Genomic DNA, 9,501 nt, shown 5'->3' on the forward strand with positions numbered 1-9,501 from the left:
AGAGGACCTGAGGGACCTTGGGGGAACATAGGGTTCCAGCAGGTCCGAGAGGTAACCCGGTGCCAAGCCATTCAAACATTTAAAAGCAAACAGTAAAACCTTAAAATCAATTCTAAAATGCACAGGAAGCCAGTGGAGGGCAGCCAGCACAGGGGAAATGTGCTCCCGCTTTTGTGTTCCCGTCAGCAGACGGGCAGCGGCGTTCTGCACCAACTGCAAACGAGAGAGGGAGGCCTGACTGAGGCCAGCGTATAGGGCATTGCAGTAATCAAGGCGAGAGGTCATAAAAGCATGGATAACAGTTTCAAAAACGGAACAGGATAAAAAAGGTTTGACCTTGGACAGCCTCCTGAGTTGGAAAAAACTCTTTCCCACCACAGCGTTGATCTGCTTGTCCAATTTTAGGTCACAATCAAATTTCACCCCTAGGTTGGTGACTGTTGGCTTCACAGTCGGCTTCTACCCTGAGTGAGCTCTCTATTGAGCTCTAAGCTCTTCAATCAAGGTACTGTGATGGGAAAATATTATCATGTCATATAGTTCTGTATTAAAATACATATTCTATGTCGATAGCCTTGGCTTGACTAGTTAATATATACGTTAACTAGCTACAGCTCAAAGACACTAGGCCAAGTCTGAGTTATATTTGTTGGCGACTAGATCTGTTAAGTCCTTGTCTGTGGACAATAACTCACATGTCTTACCTACATGTGTGATGAAGGATGCTGTTGCTATTTATGACAGGCCTGACATTTTTAACTGTTTTAATGAGCATTTTATTTCTTCTTTGTTTGATTCTATAGCCTCATCTACCCCCTTACAACCCAGCGCCGGTGCTGATGAATCGGAGTTCAATGGTCACTCTTTTAGTTTTTCTCCCTTCTCAGTACATGAAGTGCATGGGGCTCTTAAAGCGTTAAACCCAGGAATCGTCCTGATCATCTTGATACTAGCTTTCTGAGATTGGCAGCTGGTTATATAGCTTAACCTATCTTTTTTAAATTACCCTTGAATGTAATAAAATTACAATAAAATAAAAATAAAAAGTATTTGGAAATCGGCTTTTGTACTCCCACTTTTAAAAGGGGGAGATCAGACAAACCTGAATAATTATAGATCTATATCAAATTTGTCAGCCCTGGCCAAGGTTCTAAGACTCTTGTTAGTGAGCAACTTAAAGAGTTTTTATATTCAAATGATATTTTATCTTCATTTCAATCAGGCTTCAGGAAGCATCATAGCACAATTACAGCTGCGCTGAAGGTTGTGAATGATATTTATGTTGCCCTTGACAAAAAGCAGCATTGTGTTTCTCTTTTTATTGATCTTTCCAAAGCATTCGACACGGTTGACCATATCATTTTGAAACAGAGATTGTTTAACAACATGCATGGTTTGTAAAATATTTGTCGGATAGAACGCAGTGCACTAGATTTTATGGTTTCTCTTCTGATTTGCTTCATGTCCACAAGGGGGTGCCCCAGGGCTCAGTACTGGGCTCCCTTTTATTTACTGCTCACATGTCTGGGTCATAATGTGTCAAATGCTAATTAAAATGTCTATGCCGATGACACAGTAATTTTTTGTTGTGCGGCTAAACTTACTGAAGCATTTCAGAGTTTACAACTTGCTTTTGATGTTGTACAAAACACACATGTGCAACTGAAACTTGTTCTTACATATTTTTTTTTTAAACAAAACTTAAATCAAAATCAAGAACAAAGCCACTAAACCCATCAACTATTGTCACTCGTCAGGGTAAGGAGATTGAGATTGTTCCTTCATATAAGTACTTAGGTATTCTTCTCGATGAGTCTCTCTTTTAAACCACACATTCAGCATATTGTGAAGAAAATTAAGCTGAAATTGGCATTTTATTTTAGAAATAGAGCTTGTTTCAAAAAAAATTGTATTTTATTTTTTTATTATTTTTTAAACAAACATAATAAACAAACATGACAACACTCGATAAGATATACAAGCATTATTAACAGTGCACATCCAATAAAATCACCATATAGTTAAATGTCTTATACAGAATATACCCCCAATACCTGCTATCTAATACCCTACACACATATGCTCTAGCTCGTACCCCCCCCTCCCGGACCCCCCATTGGATAATCCATCCATTATCCCTCGCTACCAGACATTACCATTATATGCTAGCTTTTATTTTCTCCACCACTTCTAACCACAATGTCATTTTGGATTCATTGAGACCCAAAATTCTTGCTGTAGATATTTCTTGATAAATCACATAGAGATATGTAATAATCCAGACCTTTCGGCACATTTTTTCCGGTTGGAACCATCGTGATGCTATCAGCTTTTTAGCCACTGTGATACCCGATAAAACCAATCTCTTTAGCTGTGGGTGTACTGCACACTCAAAAACATCATTCAGCAGTAATACAGAGGGGTGTACAGGTATATCCAGAGTTAAGAGATTTGATAATTGCTGGGTCACCTCTTTCCAGAATATCTTAACTGGTGGGCAGTCCCAGTACATGTGCATAAATGTCCCCTCGTCCCCATTTGTACATAAGGAGCATTTGGAGTCTTGTTTAAGACCCATTTTTTTCAGTCTTATAGGAGTCAAGTATGTCCTGTGAATATAGTTAAGATTTATTTGTTGATGGTCCGGGTTCCTTGATGTGAGTCGAACATTTGCCCAGGCTTCTTGCCAATCAAAATCACTTTCCAGGTCTGGTATATCCCTCCTCCAGACGGAGTCTAGGTGGAGGGTTTCATACGAGGACATTAGTAATTGATGATAAAAATCTGAAACAAAACCTCTCGAGCTTGTTTCTCATTTGAGGCTAAACGAAGGCTTGTTATTGCCACTTTTGGTTGGCTGGTCTGCACTGGCCACCCGCATACTTGTGCATTAGTACATATTGATTTACAAGGCAATTCTCGGTCTCCTCCCCTCTTACTTGTGTACTTATATGGTCCAGAAAAGTGTTCTGGGTTCTTTTTTACGTTCTCAAAGTCTGCTTTGTGTGTATTGAGCTGTACCCATTCTGCAATCTGTTAATAAAATGTTCAATCAATCAATGCTTCTATTGTCTGTTCCCAATGTTCGTACTGAAATGGGAAAGGGTTCATTTAGTTATTCTGCTCCCTCGGCTTGGAATATGTTACAGAATGACCTGAAACTCTCTGACTATGTATCACTGGATGCTTTTAAGGCAAGACAGTACCCCAAAATCGCATTTTTGCTTTTTTCCGACGATATTGAGATTTTGTTATATTTTGCTTCCTTAACATGTCTTATTTCAAACTAGTGGCATTAAAATATTGAAAACAGACAATTAGTTGTTTATTTTACTTCATTTTGTCTGATTGTGGCCATAGATCACAATTACATTTCACCGTGGCGGCACGGTGGAGTAGTGGTTAACACTGTCGCAACACAGCTAGACGGTCCACGGTTCGATTCCAGCTTCGGGACCAGGTTTCCGCATTGCCAGGTACCCAGGTGGGTTATCTCCCAGGCCTTTCTTTGTGGAGTTTGCATGTTCTCCCCGTGCTCGCAAGGGTTTCCCCCCCGATAAGATAAACCTGAAGACGGACAGGAGCACTTGGATTGGGGGGCTGACACCCCTATCTGCTCCCGGCTGCCCTTGGGGGGGAAGGACGACTGGGTGGGTCAAGCACAGACTTGATCACTTTGTGACCCAAATAAAAATTGCATGTGTGTGTTCCTGTGGGTGACGCCCATTGCATGTGTGTCACTGCATGATGATTAATGACTTCTTAAATACAGAACTTTTGAGGTTGTTTTTTGAAAAACTCGTTTTTATGCATTTTACTTAGACACAAAGACACGGAACTCAATTTCCCTAGTACCTACCTACACACATCAAACTTTCCACATTTCTTCCCATCCATATTATGCTTCTTATTTCAGAAGGGTTTGTTGATATATCATTCATAGCCGGGTTTATAGTACATTATATACCAAAACTAGGCAAAAATAAAAAAGATTATGACAGGAGACAGTATTTCCTGATGTATGGGCTGATAAGAGGACATAGCCACAATCCCTTCTGAAAAAGGTTTAGTTTTGAATGTCTCAACAAAATTAAACCAAGTTTTTTAATCTGGCATTATCCATGTTGGTGATTTGTGTCTTGGCGTTTTATGCAAATTAGCAAATTTTCTATGAGGAAGTGCCTCATTTCTCATTTGCATATATAAACATACAATTCAGAAAACGTGCAATATTTTTTTTCTTAGTTTATATGTACATAACAAACTGGGAAAGTTTCATAGTGATATCTATTCAAATTATAATTGTTTTGCCTATTAGAGGGTACTGTCTCGCCAACTATAATGCAGGATAATAATGCAGGATCTGCTCAGAGGTCTTTAATTGGCACGCAATTATCCTCAACACACACACACACACCGGAACACACACGCATGCATTGTCTCTGTAGGATCGCCGATGCGATTCGTCTCTGCGATTAACCCATCCCATCGTCCTTCCCCCCCAAGGGCAGCCGGGAGCAGACAGGCGTCAACGTGAGCCGCGCCAGGGGACCAATCCAAGTGCTCCTGTCCGTCTTCGTTAGCGATCTGATGTTTTTCCATTGGGTTTATCTTATCGGGGGGGAAACCCTTGCGAGCACGGGGAGAACATGCAAACTCCACACAGAAAGGCCTGGGAGATACCCCACCTGGGTACCTGGCATCATGGAAACCTGGGCCCCGTTCCCCGTACCTGGCTAACTGAGTTAGCCGGATAATTTCCAGCATAGCCTGACTTAAGCCGGACCTTTCTGTTCCCCGACGCTCGATTGTCTAAATCACCATGACAACAGATCAAAAAGTTTGAGCCTGGTCGAGAGCAGGGTTAAGTTTAGTTAGCTGGATGAACCATGGCCACGCCCCCGCAAAGAAATGCCAGCTCGCTTCCTGAAATGATTCTCACAGTCTAGATCTGCATTATACCATTCTGAATTATGTTTCTGTGCTTCGTTTTCCTAGAGTGGGCTTTTGAAATGTATAATAATAGAACTAAATGCTGATAATAAATCATATTCAGCCTATAGATTTACTTTGTCCTAAATAAAATAATGCACGTCATATACGGCGCTCGGAGTGCGATACACGCTGCATGTGGTTATTTTAATAACGGCGCATTGCAAATGTGAATCCCGCAGGGATATTTTTAATGAATGAAACCTATCGGCCGTTTGGCTCTGATTAGTTTCATATATTCTCCGCTGTAGATTTGCTTAACGGAGCGCCCGGATTGTGTTTCATTCAAGCATAAAATTGAAGTGTCTATGCGTGGATTGTGGTTTTTGTGGATTATGAATTACGAGGACTCTGAGGATTGTTGAATTGTATCATCACTCACATGTTATTGTGATATTGTAACTGGGATTAAAATGTCTGATGAGATGCGCTGTTTGACGGATTTGAGAAATTGAATGAGCCGTTGACGTCACATTAATGCATTTGAGAATAAAGAGATAAAACTTAATTCAAAAGAAAAATATTCGAAACACGGGTCTCTTGTGCATTGATGGATACACAATGGATATATCCCGTCTGGCACAGTGGTGCAACGGCCAGACGGGCGACCCGAGTTCGAGACCCCGTGTTTCCAATATAATTTGTTTGGAATATAATATTAATGATTATACGCAAAAGTAGCCTAGTTTTGAGTTAAAATATTATAAATCTACATGCATTGAGGATGTCATTCTTTATATAGCTCTCAACGTGCACCAAATTGAATTATTCCTACATTGCAAAAAGAAGAAAAAGACTAGAAGAAGTGGGATTCGAACGCGGGTCGTCTGCGTGAAAGTCAAAACGATAAACCGTCACACCACAGTGCAGATAAGTAAAACATCCACCATACATCAATCAATGGGTAAGAGAGCCGTATCCTTATTCTGTATAACAGTTGAACTAATTATTTTCGCTAGCAAGATCTCATTTGATTATCCATTCCATAAACCTACTGCCAGCAGGCAAGTTTAAAGAAATATAATCTGATTGATTGGGGTAATGAGGGACTTAAAATTAGCCTATAGATTATGCATTTAACTTGTCGGCGAGGCTATTGAGCCGTACTGCAATCTGTTAATAAAGTTTTAAATCAATTAATCAATCAATGCCGTTAGAAAATCAGGATTTCTGCTATCAATACTTGCTGGCTTTTCAACTGAAGCGGCCGCGCGCACTTATCCTGGGTCTCAAGTCTGGTTCGAGTTAACGAGACTGAATCCACCTTCGAGGAACAGGAAAATCCCGGCTTCAAACATCGGGTTAATTGAATCTGGATAATGGGACTCTTGATCGACTTAGTTGAACCAGGTACGGGGAATAGGGCCCTGGTCCCCAAGCGGGAATCTAACCTGGACCTTCTTGCTGTGAGGCGACAGTGTTAACCACTACACCACCGTGCCGCTCTTACTAGAGGTTGAATCAATGGTCTGTCATTGTTTTGAATTGCCCTGATAGTCTATTGTTGCTGCCTGCCCTGCTAGGTTATAATAATAATAATAATAATAATAATAATAATAATAATAATAATAATAATAATAATAATAATAATAATAATAATAATAATAATAATAATAATAATAATATTAATAATAATAATAATAATAATAATAATAATAATAATAATAATAATAATAATAATAATAATAATAATAATAATAATAATAATAATAATAATAATAATGCAGGACCTGTCGCAGAGGTCTTTATTCGGCATGCAACGACACACTGTTTTAGCGGCACACACAGTGGTTAGTTTTTAACACACACACACCGGAACACGTTGTCTTTTTTAGCATCGCCGATGCGATACTCCTCTGCTCTTAACCCATCCCGTCGTCCTTCCCCCCAAGGGCAGCCGGGAGCAGACGAGGGCCTGGCGTGAGCCACGCCCGGGGACCATCCAAGTGCTCCTGCCCGTCGTCGTCACGGACGCGACAGCGTTAGCAATCTGTTGTTGTGCATGTTTTTCCATTGGGTTTCTCTTATCGGGGGGGAACCCTTGCGAGCACTGGGAGAACATGCAAACTCCACACAGAAAGGCCTGGGAGATCACCCACCTGGGTACCTGGCATCGCGGAAACCTGGTCCCCAAGCGGGAATCGAACCCTGGACCTTCTTGCTGTGAGGCCACTACACCACCGTGCCGCTTATCAGGTTGCCTCTGGCTCTGATATTGGTTGTTTAGTGTATTTGTGTAATTTGTTGTTGTTTTTTGTATTTATGTGCAACTTTTGTATTCCTTTGCTGCAGCTTGTCTTGGCCAGGTCTCGCTTGAAAAGGAGATTTTTTTTTATCCGCTTTTTCTCCTCCTATTTTTCTTGTATTTTCCTCCCATCTTAATTTAGTCATTATGCCAATTCCCCCCTCCCCTTCCTGGTCGTTGTGCGTATTTGCCCCCTACTTGCCGGTCTAGGGAGCCCTGAAGTCTATCACATGCTTCCTCCGATACATAGGAGACAGCCAGCAGCCTCTTTTCACCTGGCAGCGAGGACTCTCATTGGGTGAGTGTAACGCGTGGGAGGGCACACTACCTCACCCAGATCCTGACCGACCTGTAGGAGTCGCTGTTTTACAACGACCAGATTACCACCCGCACCAACTTCCCTCCCGCTGACACTGCCAATTGTGTCAGTATGACGACCAGCCAAGCCGGAGGCACCGCTGACAGCTGGATTCGATACCAGTGTCTCTGCGGTGGTAGACAGACGCTTAGTCCGCTGCGCTACCCGGCCGCCCTGCTTGAAAAGGAGATTTTTAATCTCAATGTGACTTTCCTGATTAAATAAATTAAAAAAAATTGAATGAAATGCAGAAATCAGGTTGCTTTTCTTTGATTTCTGACATGTTACACAGAGTAACATGTGTAACATAACATAGTAATGCTCTTATAGTATTTTGAGAAGACTCCGATACCCACTGTTTTAATCTGACATGGGCCCAGTATCCAGTATCAGAACAGAACAATGCGTCTGCACTGGGCTTTTTATAAAAACGTTTGGCCCTCAATCCCTGGTCTAGGGTCATGCAGGGTTACCCCCTGCAGAGACTGACCCCTAACCCCTGAGCCCTCCATCACCTCTCTGGGGTCAGCCGTCTAGTAGCCTTATGTATAATTCTATGGGCAGTAGGCACAAAGGCTCCACTATACCTGAGACTCAAGCTAAAGGTGAACGATTAAGTATCAGACTGGAGAAAGATAGTATCTTATTCTACTGGAGAAAACCACTTGTTTCATTGTTGTTGTGATTGTGTGCGTGTGTGCGTGCGTGCGTGTGTGTGTGTGATAGGCAGACGTGCAGGTTTGTGGCCTTGCTCATCTGTGTGTGTATTGGGCATGCGCTTGTGTTCATGTGTATGAGTGTTCCATCGGAGTCTCTATTGGCCACTTGTAGATAAAGGGTCTTAAGGGTCATTAAGGCCTAGCGGGCCATGGCCCTCATTACCGCTGACGACCGTATGGGCATAACAACAGAAGCCCCTCTCACACTAACGATAGGGAACGAACTGACCCATTAGATCACAATCAACAGCTGCACACGCCCGCTGACACACACACACACACACACACACACACACACACACACACACACACACACACACACACACACACACACACACACACACACACACACACTGGACTCCAACCAATAGAGACAGACAGACCACATGTGTCTGTCTGTCCCTCTCACATCAATTTGTCCTGCGTCTCCTCTCTCTCTCCATCTCTGTCTACAACTTACCATGCACAAAAAGTGACGTTTCGAGCACTCACACTTTGTTTTGCAGTTTACTGTGGATTTAACCAAAATTGTGTTTTTCTTTTGTTGGATTTAACAATGGCAGATACTAAAGTAAATATGAATGTTATAAAAATATAACCATTAAACTAATGTATAACCATTGAATCGGCTGAGTTGCAGTAGGTTTGTTTTAGTTGTTCATGCATTGCTAGGGTAATTGTGTCTGGGTTAGGAGAACGTGTGTTGTTGTTTTTTAAGCCAGATTGATCTTGACTGATTTATGTAACTTAAGCCGTTTATGCATACCTACGGTTTTATGCTGTATATTGTAGTATTGACTCATGTATTAATTATTTAATTGGTTGGATACCTTCTACTGAATATGTATTGTACTACTGCCTTCTCTCTGCCTCCACTCTTACACACAGGCACACACACACACACACACACACACACACACACACACACACACACACACACACACACACACACACACACACACACACACACACACACACACACACACATAATAATTTATACTTGCATATGCTCATATACTCACTCAAACACTAACAGTCAAACACAGCATGGCACTGTCAGAGCCAGGGTTAGGGGTTGAATTCACAGTGGACGACTTATATTAAAATATAACAACTTATAGAATGTGATTGTGGTATTGTAAGGCACTGGATAAAAATAAATCCACCAAAACGTGTGCAAAGAAAAT

The sequence above is a fragment of the Notolepis coatsorum genome (assembly GCF_963971535.1).
Source record: "Notolepis coatsorum genome assembly, chromosome: 7".
Lineage (NCBI taxonomy): Eukaryota > Metazoa > Chordata > Actinopteri > Aulopiformes > Paralepididae > Notolepis > Notolepis coatsorum.